This window comes from Ruditapes philippinarum, unplaced genomic scaffold, assembly GCF_026571515.1.
Source record: "Ruditapes philippinarum isolate M1 unplaced genomic scaffold, ASM2657151v2 ctg8811_1_1_1_1, whole genome shotgun sequence".
Classification (NCBI taxonomy): Eukaryota; Metazoa; Mollusca; class Bivalvia; order Venerida; family Veneridae; genus Ruditapes; species Ruditapes philippinarum.
In genome coordinates this window covers 49,946-62,149 of record NW_026864012.1, presented here as the reverse complement: position 1 = coordinate 62,149, position 12,204 = coordinate 49,946, and positions in this window count along the sequence as shown.

Sequence of the window (12,204 nt, the reverse complement as noted above, 5' to 3'; positions counted from 1 at the left end):
GTCAGTTTGTACAATTACCAATTTGTCGGCGTCTGTGTTGGTGTTCCTATGATTATGTTTTACATGTAAGCTGGTATCTCCATAACTACTGAATAGAATGGATTTAAACTTCACAATCTTTTTTCTTGGCCTATTTTGCCAAAAATATGCTCATGAAATTTGTTGAAAATGCCAATATAAAGTATGTTACAATAGATTTTATTATGTATATGTATTCTGATAATGTGGACAAGACGATATCCAATCGAAATGCCCTGCGTTTAAATGTTTGCAAATATGATAATTTAGTCTTTAAACAGAAAATTAATTTATTTAATTGATATTTCTCTTTTTTCTTGTGCATCCACTACAAATATAGCCGACATGATATTTCTAACGGAAAACGATTCGCCCGTTTTTCTTCACAATACTTTCATGTTTTAGCGCATTACTGGTTGTTTTAAGCTGCTGGCATTGCATTGTGTTAAGAAAACATGTGAATATGTGTGATTAACTGACTTAAGTTGAATAAATAAACTATATATTTCCAAACAAAAGAGTCATTAAATGTTTTTAACAATTGAAATAATTACCGAAATGTTAGTCTTCATTCTTAAATAATGATATGTAACAATAATTAACATTTTCTTTCAAATCATTACTCAAATGTGTACATTTTTATCCATCTATTAAATTGATTTTGCTTAATGTGGTAATCAGCGTTGTTTGTGCTAAGATTGTTTAGCACGCATTCTTGTGGTATTTTAGTTTTTACTATTCGGCTATTTTCTTGTTGAGTGGTTCCAGCATTCCTCTTTTGAATACTGTTAAATCACCCTTATGATATGTGGCATCCTTTTTACGTATTATTTGTGATATGCAGGCGTCATAACCTCTGATCCCCTTTCAAAATCCCATTTCATTTAGTTCCGCCCATTGTTTTTTCGTTTAGGGCAATCGCATTTTTACTTGGGGACAATATGCCGCTTTTCATGGAATGATAGTAACGTGTCACATTGAAGGTTCCGTGACAACTGCCATATGGATACATCTGCGGATGTTTAAACATTCCAAATTTAAGCAATTCAAGTTAAATGTGGAATACTGCTTAAGTCGGTGCTAGTGGGCTTGGACGGTAACTTGCACATTCATTACCGTCCATGAACAGGCTCACTTAAACCGAGTCTGCAACATTTTCAATTTTGTCGTTTTTTGCGTTCTTTAGGGATTCTTTATTTTCTTTCTATTTTATCGCCACATTAGTGTTAGTGTTGTTTGTACCGTGTGGAGGCTGTCAAAAGTCGCCGCGAACATTCAATTAGGATGTTATATTTCCGATCCTGAGAGATCGTTCAGCACGACATTAGTTTGGTGCTTCCAGTATTCCTCACTTGAATACAGGATATGAGGCCTGCTTTTTAATTTGTCTTATGACGTATTATCTGCGATATGCTTGCTTCATAACCTTTTCTTCCCTTTCATTTAGTTCTTTTAGTTCCGCCCATTGTTTCCCGTTTAGGACAAACACATTATTTTTACTTGGTACAATAAAATAAGAAAACAATCCCCCTTAAAATTCAATTGAAAGGTTCCTCCCATGCTTATGACATATCCCCCCGGGGGGGAAGTTCATATTTATTACATTGGGGTTTACATGGGAAAAGAATACAAAAATTTGGGAAAACTTAGAAACGAGACCTTTATTAATATTACTATTTTGACAAGAATAAAATATTGTACGTATTTATCCTAATATCATGAGAAAATAGAGCCAAATTCAATTGGTGTGGTATTAAGAATGCTATACGAGAATGTTATAATCGTGGATGTCAATAAAATCACAACTTTCGCTCTACAAAATACACGATATAAAATATTTGTTTGATTTGTGGATACTTTATGACCTTTTGGTAAATATAAAGTTCAGATTAATTTATCCTTTTTCATATTGATTATAAGAGTGCACAATGATACATCTTGCAATTGTTAGCGGGTTTAATCGGCAATATCATCTCAATCTTGATATGGAAATATGGCAAAAGGAGCAAGGAGCAACTGTAAACATAACTGAAGTTTGGCTCCCAGTGATTCGTATCTTCTGACAGTGATTTGAACGGAGCATGTTATTTCTTCATCAGATATCGTTTTACGGACTAAGCATGATTTAATTTGTAAACCTGTGCTTTTCTTTGGGGGTATTTTCACCAACCTGAAATGGAACGAATGTTATATGTTTGTGTTCCATTCAAAATGTACAAAAAGCAACGTAAAAAGATGTTTTGTAATCGCTATTGGCTGCGTTATATTGTTTTCCTTTGCGTTGAATGTAAATATGTTGCCGACAGCATCGTTGGAAGAAATAGTTTACTCTTAACATGCTTCTATCACTATTCTTATATGCAAGCTGTCGGGGACAATACGTCAAAATTATTGTTTGCTATATGTCATACAGGAGTTTCACGTTTCTTACAACCTTTAGTATTAATATCTGCAAGTAACCTTATCACACTTGTAAAAATTTGTACACGCAAGAGAATAGCACAGGAAAGGACCAGACAAGAAAGAAACATCATAGATATATCAAGGGCTGTGATATCTATAAGTATCATGCACTGCATTTCAATGTCCCCATGCGCTACTTTCATGTATTTACAATGCAGTCATTCTGTCGCGTTCTTTTTTTACAATTTTTTCAATTCATCACCATAAGCTACTTTGGAATAAACAGTGGAATAAATTTCATTCTTTATTGTGTATTTGGAGATTATTTTCGGCAAGATCTGAAAGAAACTTTTGTGAGTATGTTCAAATGCTGCCGACCTTTACGATATAGAATGGCAAGAAAGAAGTTATACACAATGACCTTATAAAACTTCATTATTACCGTTCAATGAATGTGGCAGTTTGTATTATTACCCCTCACTTTTTTCGTAATGCTAATTTCCCATAGGCCTCTGGGAGTTATTTTTACTGTTAATGCAAGTGTACCACGTGACTAAGAATTTTGTACTGTTACATAGGTAACAGTATTTTTTAACAGTATAAAATCTGGTCACGTGGTCTATTTTCTAAGTAAAATGAAATAAAATGGCCGCCATTTTTCTCTCGATTCATTTTTAATTTCAACGTTAAACCCCGATAGAAAATCAATTTCTCTCTGGAGTAACTATGACACTCATAAAATTTAGTTGTTTGCACCCTGGTGTGCTTTTCGCGTATAAAATATCTTTTTGTTGAAAAGTCAGAAAGTGAACATCCGTTTTGAACGGAAGTACTTGCAATGTAAATAATTATATGTCAAACTGGAACATGCAGACGATTTAAGCATACAACAAAGGATTATTTAACAATTTCAATCAGTGAAACGTTACAGATATGGTGGACAGACATGGGATATTATCGTTATTTTGTCAAAAACCATACTTAGAATATTCTGGAAACAGGATCAGATTTCACAGATATCATCACTTGCTTAAAGAATAAAGGAAAAGGAAACTTCTCAAGTTGGCCTGAAGTACACTTAAAACTAAAAAGGTAAGGACAGTTTAGTTATTGTTACTCTTGGTTTATTTTTGTTACAGTTAGATTTAGTTGACAATTTCAGATCATCACAGTATTTTTGTTCGGGGTAATAAAATAAATAACACATGGGTTTGTGAGTAACAGTAAAAATATCATCCCTCGTAAAAATACAGTTACCCTCGGCTACGCCTCGGGTAACAGTATTTTCCTCGGGATGATATTTTTACTGTTGCCCACAAACCTATTTGTTATTTATATAATATTAGATAATTATATGATAAGGGATGGGGGGGGGGGGTAATTCTTTATCAAATTATTCCTCATATTGTGTTTTTTATTTATTCTTTATTTCATTTATTCATGAAATTAAATCATAATAATATAACAGGTTTGCTGTTCCAATTAATATCTACTAAATACATGCTAATATTAAATTAATCGTTTGACTTATTTGTTATGATTTGTTATTGAAATTTTATTTGATCAATGTGTACACGACGTACACATTTGCACGGATTTTGAATTAATATCATTGATTTTTCATCACTTTCTTGGTCTTGTCAATGTTTCAATAAACACTATTTTCAAAATGGGTGTTACTTTTGTTATTCAACATAGAATTAGCAAATATATGATTATCATACTTATGATTTCTGCGAGAATAGTGAAGGACATGTTCAGTCAAGTAGCCGTCTATAACATTATACCATCGAGTAGCTTTAAAAGACTATCGTTGTTGCTTATACATTAAATCATTGTCACATATCGAATAGCTGTTTAAATGATCACCAATGTTGCTTATACATATAACCATTGTTACACCTATCTAGTAGCTTTTAAATAACTATCAATGTTTGTTTATACATACAATCATTGTATCAACTGTCAAGTAGCTTTTTAAAAAGACGGAAATTACAGATTGTAAATGATGCAAATACTTTTTGATCAAAGAGATTGTCAATGTTATTAATACTTATTCTTATTATCATCACTTCACATGTAAAGTAAATTATTTCAAGAAACTACAGATTATAGATATTGTCAATACTTTCTTTTTGTCACCTGTCAAGAAGCTTATTAAAAAACTTCAAAGGCTACATATTATCATTATTTGTCAAGTAACTTTTCGAGAGATGGAAACTGCACATCACTTTCTTATTTGCAAATGTACTTACTACATGTTATCATTTGCCACCTGTCGAATATATTTTTAAAAGATAGCTATTGAGACATCTTACTTTTTGAATAATTGTAAATAAATACTACCATTTTCAAATTTTATTTTTGAAAAGATGGTAACTAGAAAGCGTTGATTTTGTTGATATTCTTATCGTTTTAGGCAATATTATTGTAAACTTGCAAGAATAATCACAGAGTAACACGTTCAATATACAATGCACTATAATGTATAAACTAAAAAATAATTATATATTCATAAACAAGTATCTTGCTTTCATCATACACAAAAAATATCAGGTCATAATATAAATAAACATTATATTAAATTGAATCAATACTAGTGATTGTTTATGTAGAAATCACTCTCTATGTAATGCAATATATTTTGTTACAAGTGTCATATCAAATAATGTTTTAAAAAGGTCCTATAATTTTACTTCTTAGACTTTTCGCTTTCCATTACATCTATTATTAAATTTTTGCGGACAACTCATTAAAGTAGGGCCTCCTTTTTTTTTTGATTGGGATAAATTGATCCAACACTAAAAGTGTTAAATTGAGTACCGCTCAAGCGGTTTGGGGCGTGAGGATTTTTGCACTTATTCAGATCCTTTAAGACTAATAAACCGGGTCTGCATTGTATGTTATTTTTTTGTGATTAATGTTGGGGATCATTTGTTTACATTGTTTTTTAAATTTTTCTTTTTCCTTGAACTTTGAAAAAAGCATTTTAAAAAAATTATTTCTCATTTTTTCGTTCCTTTGTTTTCCATTGAGAAGAAATTTGGGCATAAAAATTTTGAACTAAAATTTTCTAAAATTTTCTAAAACCACATTTTTTATTTTGTCTAGTGCTATTTAAGCCATGATAATCCGCCTAAATAACTTAATACATGTACATATATACCATATCTGAATGTAAATATACTTTGCTTCAGTTGATTCGTTGTGAAAATCGTATTAAGTTAGATTTTTTTGGTGTGTAGATTATGATGTTTTTTTGTTGTTTTAGTTGGCCTGTAAGAATGTTTTTTTGTATTTATTACCTCTTTGTATAAGTTCTGTAGTCAAACGACTTGACTTATTGAAAAAATATGAGTGAACTAAAAATCTTATCTCTTAATTGTAGAGGCCCACAAGGTATTAATTAAAGGCTGCAAGTATTTCAGTACAAAAAAGTTTCAAAATGTGATATTATCTGTCTTCAAGACACACATTGTCTTCACAGCCAAATTAACACCATTTATACTCAGTGGAATGCGGAATGTTTTTAAGTTGTTCATCTTCAAATTCTCGGGGAGTTGCAATATGTTTCTCTAAGTCACTAGATTACAAAATACATAAAAGTATAGTTGATGATTTTGGGAATTAAGTCATACTGGACATATCTGTTGTAGAAATAAATAAGATTTACTTTAGTAATGTTATACGGACCAAACTCCAACAATCCGCCTTTTTATGAGATAATTTTCAACATCGTTGAGATTATAGGAAATGACTCGTATTGCATATGTGGTAATCTCAATTTAGTGCAAAATCCTGATTTAGATTATTATAACTATAAAAATACATAATTTATTATAATAATAAGATCAATTTGTTATTAAACTCATGGAAGAAAAAAGTCTAACTGATCCTGTAGGGATCTTCAACCTGGTAAATAGCGATATACTTGGCGAAAGTCAAACCCACTGCAACAAGCTAGACTCGATTTCTTTCTTTTATCTTCTTTTATGTTACAATACTGTGAAAATGTTTTTATCAAATTTAGTTTTCAGTCTGATCATTCAATTATTATAATGCAATTAAAATTTAATGATTTTAAGCATGGTAAAGGGGGTTGGAAACACAACAATTCTCTACTTAGAGATATTCAATATGTTATAGAAATAAATAAAGTAAATGAAGACGTTAAAAAGCAATATGCCATACCTGCATATAATTTCGAAACAATTGAAAGTGTTCCAAGTGAGGATATACAATTTGTAATAAACGATCAGTTATTATTAGAAACTTTATTAATGAATATAAGAGGTAAATACATATCCTACGGTTCTTATCAGAAAAAAGCAAGTAATGAAAGGGAAATACAAATAAAAAAGATATTGAAATGCCAGAAAAATCAGAAACTATTCAAAATAATGAAAAACTCGAACAGCTGCGTAACGAATTAAATATTTTACAAGTTTCAAGGTTACATTTTGGTATCAAAAGTGGACTGGGTAATTGATGAAGAGAAACCAAGTCAATTATTTAGTAATCTTGAACAAACTTTAAAAATAAAAATTATTAAAGGGCCATAACTCTGACAAAAATCAATGAACCGGAAAATGCTGACAATATGCACAACTAGACTTGTTACTGTTCATTCCTGTAAAGTTTGGATGAAATTGCACCAGTAGTTTATGAGGAGTAGTCCTGACAAGTTTTTTGACGTACGGACGGAAGGACAGACAGACGGAAAGACAGACGAAGGAGAAGTGATCCCTATATATCGCCACTATTCCTTAGACGCGACACAAAAAAGCACAGAAAACAATGTGTCGATATAAAATACAGTTAAAGACAAAATCATTACATATTCAAAATATTTTCTTTGATAAGACAATTTAAATAATAGTGATACAATTAGGTATCTTGTGGCTAAGCCTGTTGTCGCACCAAACCAGATACTTTGTTGTTTTAGTTTTTTTAGTTTTTTTTATTAAGTTGCATTCATCTCTTCATTTATGTATCAAGTCAAGACATCGTTCGCGTGATATATCAGTGTAAGCCCGTGTATGATGTATAAATTACGATGGATTGTGTATCTCATAGCTGGCCAGAAAAATGCCATTTTCCTTGTGGTTAAGATGATAAAATTGTGTTATGTGATGTTTGGTCGCCATTTTTACATCCAGTTGTGCAAAACCAGCATATAATCATATCAAGTATTGGTATCTATATACTGAGGGACAGACTGGTAAAGTCAATTTGGGACTCGTTTTGATTGAATTTAATTAATAAAAGTGAAACGTACATGATGTATGATACTACTGGTAGAAGTTTTTTTATTATGTGTGATATATTTTTCTGATCGATGTCAGCACTATTAAGTGTTGAGAATTGAGTACAGCTTAAGCCGGTGCTAGTGAGGGGTGTGTGTGATGATGTTGTACATATCCATTATCCCTCATATACATAATCACTCAAACCGAGTCTGCAATGTTCGTGCAATTGTGTTGTGATAAATGCTTCCGAGGGATCAATTTGTTTTTAGATTTTTTCCCAGGGTCTGTTGCAAAGCACAGACACTTGGGGTTTGGAGCTTAAAACGCCTTTAAAATTCAAAAAAATGAATATTTGTCAATCCAAGCACATGTACTGATCATATATATATATAAAAAAAAGCGTTTTGAGCTCCAAACCCCAAGTGTCTGTGTTGCAGTGCTACAATGATGTATCATTAAATCAAAAGTTTTTTACAGATTTAAAATTAAGAAAAAGACGGCAATAAAAATTTGAGTAGTACACCATATCTTTCTGCCTGTCACCGACAAGAAACATGATCCTTACCAATATTTAAAGAGAATGTCAATTTTGCGTGACATTCTTCAGTTAATTTAACTTTTCTAATACCATCAAGTGGTAATCAAATGTTTTCGCATGTCTTAGTTCGAGAAAAAAAACTGTAAATGTATCAGTGTATCAAATTCAGCACTGGTAATTTACAAATGACAAGCACAGTCAGTGAAGGCACATTCATTTGGGAAACTGCATTTAGTGAAAATACAGTTGTTTGTGATGTTTCAATTGTATGCAGGTTTCCTGAGAATAAAAGTTTTATCAGTATATAAAAAGTTTAAATTTTGGCAAATTAATTATGTTTACATTGTATAAGGTTATATTATATAAAATACTACATCATAGAGAGGATTGAAATGCATAGTATTTTGTGTTAACGGCGATGAACAACGATGCTAGCCCTATTGTAATTAGTAAAAACCATATGCATTGTACAATTAAATTATTATTTGTATATTTGATATGTGTGCTGTTTTGAAAATAATTTTTTTAATGAACTTTCAAGATTACAGAAAATTCTCCGGTTTTAAATGCTCAAAACAATCGTCTTTATTTTAAAAGAACTTTCGAACATATCTTATAACAATTAACTTTCAAATAAAAAATGGTTACTGGTTAATTTAATGCGACTTTATGTTCTCTACTGTAACTAGCAATTTACGTTGTGAAAAATATAGTGATAAACTGACTGTAGTTTTCTGCGATTGTATTTGAAATTTAACCATGCAGATACCCTATTAAACTTTGCAACCTTCTTCCGGGTCTATTAAATCATGTTGTTTGTTTTTTGTTTGTTTTCCATTGTAGTTTAATGCCATTTCATTAAATAATTTGTAACAGAACCGACTCCTCCCTAGCTTGTAATAAATGTTAATGTTTTTTTACTTGAAAGGCATGTAACGTGTTTACCCTTACAAATATTAACAGGAAATTGTTTCATGTTCACTCGATGCCGTTGAATAAAGAAACATGCTTGTGGTAAGAAATGAAGGGCCAAACTTAATTTATAGTAATCATAAATTTTGCAAGATGTCAGAAAAGAAACATCAACAACAAAGAAAATAATGTATATTTAGATGAAATTTTGCTTAGCTATATTGCATTCTTTGATGCCTTCGTGTTTCGTTAAAATTGAAATAAAAAATCAGCCCCTCATAAAGATGGTTTGGATATTTATATTTCTAAATTAATATTGCTGTGTTTGTGTGTGCTTTTTTGTTTTTGTTTTCTGTTATATTTCATAGGAAATCTATATTTTAGGTACTTGTTCCTTTCATTTCAGAATTTCTTTAAATTGTTGAAATTTGCTTGAATGTACAATCGGAAGAATAGATGTTAGTGACACAACAAGAAAACCTTTGACTCGAGGGAAATGATTTTTTCACAAAGAACTTAGCTTAATAAGACGGGATTGAAATGAGGGGTATGTGGGTCAGAGGTAAAACCATTGTTACAATTATCAATTACATTATGGTATGTACTTTTTTTTGAATTTATATTATCTTTAAATAGGAATACGGAAAATGTGAGTGTCGTTTTCTAAAAATTAATCTTATTTAATAAACAAATGCATTATGATTCTTAAAACCTACATTCATTTTAGGCTTCCGGGGAAATTTCTTTAAAGCCCCTTTAAAGATAAACATATGGAGGAACTTGGGCCCGTGTTTTTCCAATTTTATTCATAAGGTATTTGCCCTTTAAAGGGAAATTGGGGGTCGTAAAAGTCAGTGCGACACAATGAAAAAACAATTTTTAAAGGACAAATTTATTTAATTTTGGGAAATTTAAAGTTTAAAAAATTTTAAATTTTAATTTTATGAAAAAAAAAAAAAAAATTTTAATAGTTATAACTTCTAAAAAAGCATTTCAAACATTTTACTTTTAATTGCAACATCGTGCGTGTTAAACATTTTTTATAAAACTCGTTTCCGTTTGTGTGGGCTGAACAAGGACGTTACTGTCAGGAAAACCTTTTTTCTAAACAGCAAAACAAAATTTAAAAAGTGGTTATATTTGTGTCAATTGGTTCATTATACTATTAAAACATCTCAACATCTCATGGAAATGATTTTAATGAGTGAACGACAAATCTACACAAACAAATTTATTATTCATTGTAATGAAAAAAACACAAACAACAACAACAACAAAAATCCTTTTTTGGTTGTCACTGCATTTATTTAATTTTCAGACGGAATTTCAATTGATAATACCGTTTATCCCTTCGTGATCGTAAATTCGACTTAATACGTTCAAATAATTGGATTCTATTAAAAATTTAGCTACTGTGCCTACTGCAAATGAGTTTTTTGCCCAATGTGTTACTTTAATAAGTTTCTAACATCCAATGTTAGCCAAATCATCCACCCTGTTTCGGGGCAACATTACCTAATTGTGTTGATGCGCCGTAAACCCAAACAAACAAAATTCTTGACATGAGTGAACTTACAATACAAGACAAAGTCTCATTGTTTTTAACACTTTGATAAATATTTACACAACTAGCATTTTTCTTGGCATATTTAATTACTGTTAGCACTTGATCATGTTTTAATACAAATATCCAAATTTAGAATAGTAAATATACGAATAGTTTAAGATTATTAACATTTATATTCCAATTTGTACAGGTATGAAGATCTGTTATGCTATATGATCCTCTTTTGAACTCATATCTTTGACATCGGTCAAATAAGGATCATATAATTAAATAATGAATGCATGAATCACACGAGTCATAAACAAGGCTTTACTTATAAAGTCTTGGCACCATGTGTCAATAAATAATCATTATAACAGCGTTGTTAACAGTAGACTACAAAACAAGCCATCTAAAGAAAAACAATGTCTTTTTGTCAATTATTTCTCGGGAAATGATTAATAAATTTCTGATATTAGAGACAATCAGTTATGAATGCAGCATCTCGTTTAATATCGTCACACTTTGTGTAAATCCTCAAACAGATGTAAGTTCAAGATGTCACAGGGTCAAGTATACATTGTCCGTTTTGCCAAGTGCTGTATATTTTTGGTCTGTTCGTGACCATGCCGGTCTCTGTATATTTATGTGTTAATATCCATGTCCCTTATTGTTTTCCGTAGTTATTTCTTTAATTCATATACTCATAGCTCATACCTCATATCCAATAGCAGTTATCTATATATAATAGTACTTTATAACCTTTTCAATATCTTCGATTAACTTTTCTAGCTAACATTTCAATTTCCCCGCTAATCTGCACAACGCATGCGCACTTGAATTGAGAAATTGTTGGCGCAGGCCACGGTTTTGTTGTAGGGAAGAATAAATATTTTGAGTAGCGCATACTTGTCTTTTTTCACTGAAGAATCAACGAGCCCTTTGTTTCGTTTGAGCTGCGACATAGAGAAAAAAACTGTTACTATGTTAGTGAAACAATTGGAGAAAAATAACCATTCTTAATGAGTGATTTGTGAACATTTGAATTAGGCATTTGGAAGTAAGATACGCACAGATATATTTGAGAAATGTGACTTTTTATATAGATTTCCAGGAACATTATTAATGTTATTCCATATAACAAAGAATATCGATCTTATTTTAATATTAGTTAAGGAGCCCTACCGACCAGCCCGTAATTGCATTGCCATGAAAAAAGAATGAATGGCTTTTACCAAATAGATACATTGCCTAATGGTCAAAACAATGTCGGATCTAATATAAAAATGAGATTCGTGAATATAATTATAAGTGCATTTTAATATGGAACAGTTAATAATGGACGCTAAAAAAATTATATATTATAATAATAAGTGTAATTGTTTATATACCACTGTTGGCATTTTGAAATTATTTCGCATAACCCATTGTAAACACTCTTTAAAGTTTAATCGATTTTGTTAACTTTGATAAACACAACCGAGATACAATGATTTAACCCTAATATTTTTCAATTTGATAAAATCGGAATGAACATG